Source organism: Python bivittatus, unplaced genomic scaffold, assembly GCF_059951505.1.
Source record: "Python bivittatus isolate LINGU-HERP-01145 unplaced genomic scaffold, Pbiv_v1 ctg000010_np1212, whole genome shotgun sequence".
NCBI lineage: Eukaryota > Metazoa > Chordata > Lepidosauria > Squamata > Pythonidae > Python > Python bivittatus.
The window spans coordinates 958,517-971,230 of NW_028277029.1; positions in this window are offsets into that span (position 1 = coordinate 958,517).

Consider the following 12,714-nt stretch of genomic DNA (forward strand, 5'->3'; position numbering starts at 1 on the left):
CTGAATATGTTGCTTCCAAGTGGCGCTTCTCAAGGAACTCGTTAAGATCCATCTCCGGAAAGAGCTGCTTATGTCTCTACAGCGGTCTTTCCTTACTTTGGCAATTTCCTGATGTTTGAACGTCATTTCCCAGTTTCCCACCTGCGTGGCCATGGCTGAGAGTTCTTGAAGTTATTTTTCTCATACCTTGGAGAAAAGTGCAGCCGTGCAAGCTAGTGCTGCAGTAAACAATAGTTTAAATACAATCTTTCTATAACATCCTATAAATGTATATAAAATTCCTTGGGCAATTCAAACTGAGGCCTATGTTCGGCATCCTAGAGGCATCTTGTATCTTGGAAATGGGGAACCTGAGTTTTTTGTTTCTACAGCAGCTTGACCAAACTCTCAGAAGTTCTGCGATTCTTTGATGTTCTCTTTTGCAAAAGCAGAGGCAACTCTGCCTAATGGAACTGCAGTATTTAGTGTCTCTGAAGGACCAACACAAACAACAATAATTGTGGCATAAAGAAAAAAAACGGGGACATATTCCTTGCGTAGCTATCTACTTTTACCCCAGAATCTCTTCCCTTTTGAGATGACACTCAGTGAATGAGCTCAACCAGTTCTCTTGTTGACAGCAATTGACTAGAAGAACAATTCTGATAAACCACCCTATGGGTCCCAATAATCCTAGGTTTATATTCTTGCTCACTGAAAGTGTTCAAATAAGGCAAGGCAATGTCAGTGAAATTCTCACAAAGTTCATTCAGAAAAGGTGCAAATTTCTGATACAAGTTCCACTTTGAGTTTTCAACATACGCTACAGGAAAAGGAGACAAAATTGGGAGGAGAAAGGATACAAGAAGAACAATAGAGGTGAATATGTGTAGCTCAGGGTTCGACTGTGGAGTCCTTGGGGTCCTCTGAGCTTGGTTCTTTTCTTGCAAACGTTTCATTACCCGGCTGAAGATGTTACCTAGCCGGGTAATGAAACGTTTGCAAGAAAAGAACCAAGCTCAGAGGACCCCAAGGACTCCACAAGAAGAACAGGAATGGAGCATCGCTTTAGATACTACCTAAGGTAGAACAGCTGGAAAATTGATTTTGTCTCACAGAAAATGTCCATGTCTGACTTCGTGGTGGTTTTACATTTGGCCATGTTCAACAAAAATAGCATTTCATTCTTTCTTAAACATTCTCTCCCTCCCTCTTCCATTTCTTCTCCTCTTCCTCCAAACTATAAGCATGCACATAAACACTGCACATAAACTTTCTCAGGATTTCATTTCATGCAACAAGGGCATCTGGTAGAAACCACAAAGACATCAAGTGTGTCATGATGTCCTTTATATGATCCAAATTATTTAATATGCCAGAATTTGCATTGTGTCTGCAATGAGTCAGGTGGTCAATTGTTCCCCTTGCCCCTTCCATGCCAACCCATGAAGCTGAGGTGCTCCAAAACATTTCATGGACTTTGCTGCCTAGTGCTGACAAGTACACAGAACATGGGTTTGGTTCTAAGCACTAAGTAACTTTAGAAAGTAAGGAAGATGACCTTGATGAGACTAGACTGAAGCTGCCAGAACTGAAGATGAAGCAGGCATGTCAGTGAGGACAAGCAGCCAGGAATCTGGTCTAAAAGATCCATTCGGGGAGGGAGATAAGAAGGAAACAAGTCAATAAGGAAAAAAGGGGAAAAATGGCACCTGAACCAGGCAAAGGAAGCCGGGCCTGAGCCCATGGAAAAAAACCCAATCCCAGCTAATCAACAAAGCAAGAGCTTCTGAGATAAAAAGGGGTCCTGAAGCCCGCCCACTCCTTGAGTCATTTTTGGATCCAGACTTGGTGGCTTCCTGGCAGCTTAGTTGAGAAGGATGTGGGTAAGTGGGGGTGAGTGTGTGTACACACGTGTGAGAAAGAGCAAATGTACATGGTAACCAGTAAAGTTTTACTGTGACTTTAAATTCACTGAGTCTCCGTGTACTCCAAAGAGCTTGAACGTGTGCCTCCATGTTCAGTTGGAACTGATTTGTGTGTGCCCCTAATTACTTCCCGGCTGTTGACCAGGGCTGCGTGTCTGGTCTGCTCCAGCCTCCCCTCTCTGGAAAATCCAGGTAGAAAGCAAGGGGGCTGGCAAGATCCGCGTGCCTCAGCAGGCCGTGAGCGTGCGAGTGAGTGGCCATAAGCCGAACCTGGGAGCGCCTGTGACAAAGATGACCTTGATCAAGATTCGCAGGTGCTGTTGCCTAAGTAAAAGGGGCTGAAGTATGGTTTAAAGTCCAGAAAATCTGGATAGCATTCGGAAGGAGCTCAAACAGGCATCTTCCTAATCCACTGGCTTTAAAAAGGAGGTCGAGGTCGAGGACGAGGAGGAGGACGAGAAGGAGGCACACACGGCACAATCAATTGGCAGAATGTGGAACTGAATAAATTATTTTTCCCAATTGTTATACAGGTTTGATATATAATTGCTGAGGGCAACTTTTCATAGAATCAGAGTCTCCCAGTCTAACCTCCTGCCCGTGGCAGAAACCCTCAGACCCTCCCACACTGTCCAATCTGTTTGAAAACCTCCATGGACGGAGTACTTAAGGACTCCAGGAGGCAAACTGTGCCATTGTTGAACAGCTCTGACAGCCAGGAATTTCCTCCTTATTTCATGTTTGGATCTCCCTTTGCAAAGCTTTCACCCACTGATCGTTGACCTACCCTCGGGAGCTTTGGAGAATAGACATACGCCCTCTTCCCTGAGACAGTCCTTCAAGTATTGGAAGACTGCTGTCATGGAAGATTACTATACCCTTATCCTTTTTTGTTTAAGCTAAACGTACCCCGTTCCTGGGGCTTAGCCATTCTTCACAGGATTTAGCCTTCAATTGCCCCACCATCTTTGTCATTCTTCTCTGCATTCTTTCCAATTTTGAGCACAATGCAAACAACGATTTATATGGGCTTCTCGAGCTACCTGGCCCATTCTTGCAGCTGAGGAGGGAAAGCTAAGTCACTCTGCAAAAATCTAAGGGTCTTGAACTCTGTCCCGTCTCCTACTTTAGCATGTGGTCAGTGGCTGAGAGCGTGTAATCTTGCTTTTCAGTTCCGAAATTTGGAGAAAAAAAATGCGAGGAGGGAAACAGATATATCAAGTTGCAGTTACCAGTGTCCAGTTTATCAAGACCAAGAATCTGTTTTGCATGCCTAATAACCAAATACCCAAAACAGGCCAAGTTTTTTTTCCAGCGTGGGATGGGGAAAGCAACGCCTGGATTCCTGACTTACTGAAAATAAATCAACAAGGAAGCCATTCAATGGGCATGAATGCATGCCTTGACTGGAATTCTTCTTTGATGGTCAAGCGATCTGAACTAGACCACTGCGGGTCTTTCAGAAAGGAGATGGCATTCTGACATGTATCCCAAATTCCCAGCTGATCAGGTTACTCCAGAGTTTGTGCTTTAAGATTAGAAGCAACTGAATTCTTTTTAGAGGGGATTTTAGGAAGAATCTGGCACCGGTTACAAGCATGTAACATGCAAGGCAGCCCTCCTGCCACCACAATAGCTTCCATGAGGAACCACACAGTGAAGCCAAGGATGATGGAATCGAATCTGAATGCAGTTCTGGACAGAATCCCACCCATTCCCTGATGCCCATTGAGTGTTCTGTATCTCCTTGGCATCCACTTGGTGCCAGTCGGCAGAGGAACTCGAGTAAGTGGAGGAACCGGGAGAAGATGCCATCTGGAAATTAAAAGGCAGAGAAAAGATGGTCATTCTTAGCCCTGTAGCCAGATTTCCCTGATGTTCATCAGATGTTTGGAGGCTGCTGGGCACTTTGCTCCCTTTCCCCTCCTAAGCCTCAAATGAAAGGTTATCATCTGGTTAGGGGACCCAGCAGCATCGGTCAGCAGGACAGCTGGTGGGGGGCGGATTTAGAGGATCAAGAGAACAGCCTGGGGCCAAAGCTGTTCATGTCCTTAATATGTGCAACTTAGAAGACCAACAGGAGATAGGGGGGTGCACATTTTTGGCACATGGATGAGGGCCGTGGATGGCCGTGGGGAGGACTAGCGAGAGGGATGTGCAACGACCACAGAGCCACATTTCTATTTTACTGTCAAGGAAGGGCGCTGCAACTGGAAAAGCCAAAATGAAAGAGTCAGATCCCAGGGCAACCAGAGATGGGGGAGAAATTGTTTCTCTTTGCATTTTTGAACCCATTCTCCTTAAATCTTAACCTTAAACCTTCTCCTTAAATCTGAACCTTAAATAATCTTTTGACATTAGTACTTCTCTGAGTTTTGCAAAGAAGTCCACCAGATTAAGAAAGAAAAAAATGGGGAGAGGAGAAGGCAATACAATTTCTTGCAAAAGTTTAAGCATCCCTGGTCAAATTGTACATTTCCACGAATCCTTAAGTGAACCTAAGCTGACACCTGTACCTGGTACAAAGTTAAGCACAACATCTTTCCGCAGATTTGGACCCCCACTGGCTACGTATGCACAGTTGCTTACAGATCCTTGCTGAAATATCCGGTCTCTTCTCAGCGCTTTTCTCCAGTGACTCTGGGACGCTGATTTCTGGCATACGCTGATACATAGTATTTCCTGTGCCACTGGCTGCCACACCACCACGTACCCCATGGTGCCACCCCCCCCCGCCCCCCGTGTTTAATGAATGCCAAGGTGTTCTTTTCTTCAAATGCTTCACCCTCTTTCCTCTGAATGTATCTTCTGGGGTTGTGGCCAAACCATTCAGTTTTTGCGTCACCGGTCCAAAGCACTCTGTTCCAGAACATGCCAGGCTTATCAAGGCTTTTGTTGCCGTGCCGCAGACAATGACTTCTGTGAAGAGGCCAAAGAAAAGGGTTCTTTCTGACAACTCTCCCATGCAGAGCATGGACACATCAGCCACGCCGTGCTGCCGACCTGCGGACAACTGCTCCAGAGGCAGCTAATCTTTCCAGGGGGCCTTTGGTGGGCGTCTGAGCATGCTTTTTCACTCATCTGACCAGTTTGGGGCACTCTGAGCGAGGCTTTTCTTGATTTTCAAGCTACGGTATGATCCACACGGTGAAATGCAACCCGCAGAAAGAGGGATCCGACCTGCTGGGACCTCTTTGTTTACTCGGCGCTTCTTGCAATCAAAACGAGTTCAGTTGCTGCTCTTTGTGAGCGAGGAGAAGCATTAATCTGCCCGCCTTCACCTTGTAACTTCCCTGCTTGATTTGGAAACGGTAATTCGAGGGTTCTTTCCTAGATTCTAATGGTGTCTCTATACCACCAGAACTTTGCGCTTTCTGGTCCTTTTTTTAAAGCTTGCATAAGCCTTGCGCATTCCTTCTTGCCTCACACTGCAAGCCTTGCAATTAATTTCCCCAGAAACATGGTAAATAAATCAAAGCCCTGGCGATACACAAAGGTGGGGCCCCTCTGGCTGTGTGTGGGCAGGGAGAAGATGTTTGCTGGGTGAATCAACCCCACCGTTTTCTTCTTGCCAGGCCATTATTAGCTCAGTGAATCATCTCAGCTGAAAAGGAAACTCCCAAGACTTTCTGGAGGCTCCGTTAGGGAAAAGCCTCTTGCTGGAGCTCTGGGGAAGTTTTCGTAAAAAGCAGGGAGCTGATGAGACACCGGCAGGGAGCCCCGGACTTCCAGCTCTTTTCTGCTGCTCCAGTCTCAGATGGCTTTTTCTTACAACGGGTTTCCTCCGAGAATGATTTCTGTTCCACTTTTCAGAATAATTTACAGAAACACATTTCCAGCAGTCTGACATAACAATAAACTAGGAGGATAAAATAACAAAAACTGCTCTTTTTCAACAAAACAAAAAAACTTGGAACATAAAATGCAAAGCAGTCAGTTGCAGGAAATGAAACTGGCTTTGCCTGGGGGGGACAAAACGAGATCGGATGAGCCTCTCTGGGAGAACTCCGGGGGGGGGGCAGGCAAACAGAAGGCGCCCCTCCCTCAGCGCCCAAGCCCAGGGCACCAGCAGCTCCTTGGGAGTAAAGGAAGGAGCCAGCCATCAAGGGTGGTCAGGAGGTAGTGGGGGTGTCTCTCCAGTTTGCAGGGTGTCTGCGGGGTGGGTCAAAAAAGTCAAGATGGGAACCATGGCAGTGCACTTGAAGCAATCTTGACTTCTTTTGGCCCAAGATACAACCGAAAGGCTTTGACTGGAGAAGGCTTTCGGGTTTAGATTTTTCTTCGGCAAACACCCAAATTGAACAGAGGCTCTTAAACACCGTCTACCAGGATCCGCAAGCAACAGCTAAAGTATCCTGCTCCCCAGAATATTTTGGAAAAAGGCATGAGGAAGCATTTTACTTTATGCCTTACATGAAAACTCTTTCTGTATTTAAATACAGATGGGCTTTTGGCAGGGCTGGGCTAAATGTCTTCCCCTCCCAGATGTTACAGGAAAGATGTAAGGGAATTGGCCTCTCCAAAAGAATGTGTCCCTGTAATAACCAGGATATAAAGCCAGTGGAACGTAGTCCTCGCTTAATGACAGTAATTGGGACAAGCAACTCTGCCACCAAGCCAGGCGGCCGTCAAGCACAACATCACGTGGTCGCCATTTGTGGCCTCCTGTTGGCTTCCCCGTGGATTTTGCTTGTCAGAAGCTGGCAGTGAAGCTCACAAATGGCGATCACATGACTGTGGGAAGCTGCGACTGTTGTAAATGCACGCCGGTCGCCAAGTGTCCGAATTGCGATCACATGACTGTGAGGATGCTGGGACGGCGGCAACTGTGAGGACCTGTTGCAAGTCCCTCTCGTTCAATCCCGTTGTAACTTTGAATGGTGGGTGAGTGAGTGGTCGTTAAGCGAGGACTACCTGTACTCCTCTATTGCAGCTCTTTGATCTTAGTTTGCATAACAACCTGATTAATCCTATTTTAACATCTTTTCCTGGACATTCAAAACACTTTATGTGAAATATCTTCTCTGGGATCAAAGTCCTAGAGTGACACGAGCAGCGGCAAAGTTCCTACCGGCTACTGTGAGGGTAGGGAAGCAAAGGGAGGGCTAGCAGTAAGAAAGTTCTATCATCTTGGATTTTAAAATAGCCTCAGAGTGTAGCCTGTTCAAATGAACGGGACGGCTGCGTTGGGTGCCTCCTGCGCGTGCCCAGCCTCCCCCTCCCCCTCCTCCATCAGGGCCGAAGCTCCCAGACGGCCGGCCGCTGGAGAGCAGCAAGGGGCTGGGGTCCTCGCCGTCCCGCTCTTGCCCCCGGGGACCCTCCTGGGGTTTACCGTCCTGATCGGAGGGCCCTCCTCGTGGCTGGAGACACACGCAACGCCGGGCGAGGGCGAGGCACAAGAAGGAAGGCCGGGCAAGCGGCTTCACTGTTGATCCCTCCTAGCGACCTTTTCGCTTGTTGATTTTTGCACCCATTCTTTGCACTTTCATAAAATCAACAGCCATATTTTGAACTCTTAACCTGAGCGGAATTTTGCTCCAGAAAAGGAAGCTTTTTTCTGTAATTTAGGAGGGAGGAAAACCTGGCGGGGGTGAGTGACAAGATGCCACTTCCACTTCACCGGAGAGCTGCAGAGTTGTCTTTCTTTTCTGCAGTGACGGGCAAACGTTGCCCAAACAGGAAGGTCCCGTTCAAAGGAGAAAATCAAACAAACTCCCCGGCCGATGGCTTTGTTATTGCCAGAGCCTGGCCTTGGCGGGGTGCCTCAGCAGCCGTGCCTTCGGGCAACGCTGGGGCCAGAGAGCAGCAGGCAGAGGCCTGCCCCTTCGGCTTGGCGATGGGTGGGGCGGCAGCAGCCGGGCGTTGCTCGCCTCCTGGTCCGTGGCCAGAAGCTCCGGAACATTCTTGCGCTCCCTCGTCTCTGGGCAGGCCGACAGAGATGGAGGAGGGCTGGCAGGCCCGGGCTGCAAAGGGCCAGGCGGTGGGGGTGGGGTGGGGCGGAGGGCAGGCCCTCTGTGACTCTGTGCTGGCATCTTGTGGTCTGTTGGAGCCCGGCAGTCCAGACTTGGCACCCTTCGACGAAGAGGAAGATTTCAAAGTGGCAAGGGAACCTGGAGGAACTGGTTCTTCCAGCCAGAAAACAGCATTTGCTCACCTTCCTTTGGAGCATGGATTATACTGGCCGGCGGGCGGGGGCGGGGGGAGACAATTCTTCCCCAAAGGACTGCTGGGATAAGCGGCTTCTTAAAAACAAACAAACAGTTAATGCCTTTATCCCACGATTGAAAAGATGAAGGAAGGGCAGGCTGATGGCCCGTCTTGTGGTCTCAACATCTCTCACAATGCCCCGCCTGGGGAAAGTGGGGCACCGTCCCTGGCTGTGCTCACAGGGGGTGAACTACAGATCACGCACGGCCCTGCAGCCCACAATGTCTCCTTCATGTGCTCCATGCACGCAGCGTAGAAGGAGGGCTGAAGGCAGCACAGGGAACATGGCACCCTCTGGAGTCACCCGCTCCATCGGATGAGAAAAGCCACCGCGCTCAGCCAGACAGAAGGGGCTGTTATCTCACGCTGGCATCTCCTCCATCTTCTGAGTTTCCTCACTCGCCTTGGGGATGTTCTGTCTTTTGCCAGGAAGGGAAGGTGGGAACTAGTGCAAACACATAAGGTGTTGCCAGATGTTTCTCCACCTTGCTCTGGCTGGTCCCGCGCCTGCTGTAGTTGCAGATAACACAGCTGGAATCACTTTCGGCCTGTTCAGAGTGAGTCAGTGAAACTTGAAGGAATCCGTCACACCCCTGGAGACTCCTGCAAGCTGCAGGCTGAGTGGAGGGAAAGATCCTCTAGTGGCTTAAAAGCTCTGGTGGTGGAGCAGAGCTGCCTTCATTGGCTCTCCTTCCTGTTCCCCATCTTTTCAACATCCTCTTCCCAAAGGAAAAGCTTGTCCATCTCCCTCTGGGCCAGGGTTCCTCAACCTTGGCAACGTTAAGATGTGTGGACTTCAAGTCCCAGAACTCCCCAGCCAGCATGGCTGGCTGGGGAGTTCTGGGACTTGAAGTCCACACATCTTAACATTGTCAGGGTTAAGAAACACTGCTCTGGGCCATCAGGCTGCAGGGCTGCTGCCGTGCTGGTGATATTGGTTCAGGAAGAACCACCCCCTGCTGCCTCTCAGCCCTTGGGCGCAGGGGCCCTAGAAGGATCCACTACTGGCACTAGGTTGACCCCACGGGCAAGTGTGCTGTGTGAACAGGGCCAGTGTCATGAAAGGACAGCTTCTGCGTGTGAAACAAGCAGGTTGCGGACAGTACCAGCATCGTTCCAAGCCAGTGTTATTAATCATAACACATAGTAATAGCATCACCTCTGATGGAGACTGCCGAGAGTAATTACTTAACTAAATAGGTTATAAAAGAAGAATATTATTGGTTCTTGCCTGACTCACAAAAAGAGCTAGAGGATAAACATGTTCTCTTCTCAAATAGCCGCTGTGACTCACTTCTAACTTGCTGCCTTAATATTTTGTTAAAGGCTAATGTATTTTGTACAGGATACATCCATCAAGAGCAATACATTAATTCCCGTCTCTGGATGATAACATTTGACTGAGGAAATGCCAGCCTTCCAAAAGATAAGGAATTCCCTGCAATTTTAAAGAGGAAGTTAACTTGCTCCACCAAACAAACTAATCTCTGTTGTGTTGGGCCGAATTGTGTAGAGACCAACTGATCTTTTGGCCCCAAACACTGGAAGAACTAGATTTCATAGCTGTCTGGGCCAAGAGTCACATCTGAAGGGTCTACCAAGATGAACCTTGAATCCAGAACAATACTTCATTCATCTTTCCTTATGTTCTTCTGGCACCCTGGACACCAAGATCGTCATTCACAAGCAAGGTACAACTTTTGTTTGATGATCTGTGACCCTTGAAAAATTATTAGCCTTTGTAGCAGCCAGGAATCAGCAGCTTTCTATTTGCTGTCCTTTTTTTACAAAGTACACACACACACACACACACACACAATGTATTTCTTCTGCTACAGAAACCCAGTTCAAAGAAAGGCAATCCGCTGAAGCAAAAGGAGAAGGAACTTCTCAGGGTCATTAAATTATGGCATATATCAGGTCTAATTCCCAAATACCTACCTACAAATTTGGACCCCCAGTTACCCAGTCCAACAGAAATTCATCTTCTGTGAAGGCTAATAACTAAGTAACTTGCCCCAAACCTAATTGCAACGTAGAAATAGGATTAGCACTCCCAAATAGACAATTCTCTCTCATGAAAAATCAAGACTACAAGACAAAATCCATCTTGTGATTTGCTTTCTGTCATCATCTTCAAGTTAATCCTCAGACTACCAACCTGAGCTGCAGATATCCAAATGAACATGAGATGGCAGCAAAAATTACGGAGGACGATCCAATCCTTGTTATCATGTAGAGCCATCTGACCTTTTGCAGACCAAATCTTTTTAATATCCCCATCCCCCCATAGAAACACACGAACCTGAACTCTAGACCTCATCCTAATCTCCTCAACCCCTCCTTATTGATCTGTTGCCTTTCCCACTTTAGCCTCCCTCCCTCCTTTGCCTCCTCCTCCTCCGAGATATTTGAACTTTCCTGGGCTGCCATCCTCAAGCACCCTTCCTCAGCAACAACAACAACATCCTTGGGGATTGGATCCTGCCTCGTTTCCACTGAGGATCTAGGACCCTTTCAGAGTGAAGTGTTGGCCTCCAAGGGTCCACCAGGCTCACTCTGGGGCCTTAGAAAGTGCCTGGGGCGGAGAGGTGTCCTGGAGAATAAATGTGGCAAATGGCTGGCAACCAACTTGTCACTTTAAATCCATACTTCAGCTTCCAGTCTGTCAGCCCCATTAGTCAGCATGGAAATCCACTCCCCAGGAAGGCTACCGAGAGTCTGATTGTGCCGGACCTCCTCCTCCTTCTGCTTGAGCCACTTCCAGATGTTACCTTGTTGTTCTAGACTGAAAAATGTTCCAGCCTCTTTTGCCGAGGTAACCATTTCTGCACATCTCCGTCAAGGTCATCTTCCATAGTCTCTACACAATCTTCCCCAGATATTAAATTTTAAAATAAGGTCAGTCTTGGATCCATTGTCATATCGCATCGCTTATTCCACGTGCTAATGTTTTCCCTAGCCAAACATTTTCATTCCATTATAATAATTATTGTGGCAAAACGTGGTGCCTGGACGCATTCAAAAATGTTAATGCTGCTGTTTTGTTTTTTAAGCATGCAGTCCTTTGCACTGACAGTTAAACTCCATTAAGTTCCACGAGGCTTAATTCCATGTAAGTAGGGCAGCCCAATCATGTTAAAGATACTAAATCAGATCAAGTTCTTCCCCTTCAACTTTCTAGATGTACTGGACCACCCATCTTGGCAGGCTGGAGGCTGATCTAAAGCATCATTTGGGAAGAATGCGCATAAGTGCTTCTGAGAAGACTCTCTTTGGAATAATGCCTCGCTCTGGGATGCTGTCACTGAAATCCACACGCTCTTTGCTCAGGCCTTTCCAAGAGGAAGGAACCTATAGAGGGTTCTCCCTTTATGGAGAAGAGGCCAGATGGCGGCCTCTCAAGGGTGGCTTAACTGGTTTTCTGGCCCACTGCAGAGAGTTGAACTAGATGACCCTTGTGATTCCTTGCAACTCTGCAGTTTAACGAATGGTATTTGTTCACAATTTTTCTCTTTTCTCCATCCTTCTTACTGTTAAATTGTTTTAAATTGTTTGTACTGTGTTTTATATTTTGTGAACTTTTTAAGCATTACATGAAACCCTTAATTGTCCAAAGCCATAAGAGGCAATTGGAGTCAATGTGTATTATACACTGTTCAAGAGACAATAAAAAAGCTAAGAAGGAAACAAAGAGACCAGAACACGTCCCCTCCAGCACCCTACACCCAGATGAGCAGGGATTAACACCAGACAAACAATCAAGCAGAAAACAATACCCTAATCAAGGAACTACCAAGGATAAAACCACACCCCCATCAACACTGGCAGGGCAAGCTACTGTATATAAGCAGGGAGCAAACCCCACATTCACTAGCATGGAAGGTGCTACCTAGCCAGGTAACGAAACGTCTGCAAGCAAACACCCAAGCTCAGAGAGCCCCAAGGACTCCACAATTCAACCCTGAGCTACAGAGATTCTCTTCCATTGGAAGCAGTTCTGTTTATTTAAATATTTCAAATAATTCATTGTAAGAATGGAATCTGACTGCATCTTCAACACATCTGTAAAATAAGGCTGATGATGCATCTATGCTTTTGATGCACAGTTATGATTTGGTAAGAAAGGAGGGCAAGTAACCTTGACGCAGTGGCCATTTAATACAGTCTCAAACAGTGCTCTGAAGGAGCTTCTGTTTTCCTTGACAATCCAGACATAAGGCAATTCTTCAACCCTTCAGATACAATGTCCAGTCATGCAAGCCCACAGAACCATGGTCTATCTGTTCTTCAACACAGCTTTTTAAAACACGAAATTAAACTGATGGGAATAAGTTACTAAATGGAATATTATGCAGATCAATGTAAAAGGTAATATAAAGCAAAGAGCACATACTAAAACAAGAAGTAACAATTTTAATACTGGTTCATTTTTTTTAAGCATGGAAACAAAGTGACTGAGGGATGAATCTGAGCCTTATTCAGCATTTGGGAAAACGTGGGGCATCTCCCCCGACAGCTTTTGAGCTCAGCTCTGCCCACCCACTTTGCTCCAATGCGTGGCCCTCTCAGGACATCCATACTTTTATCAGGTCTGTAG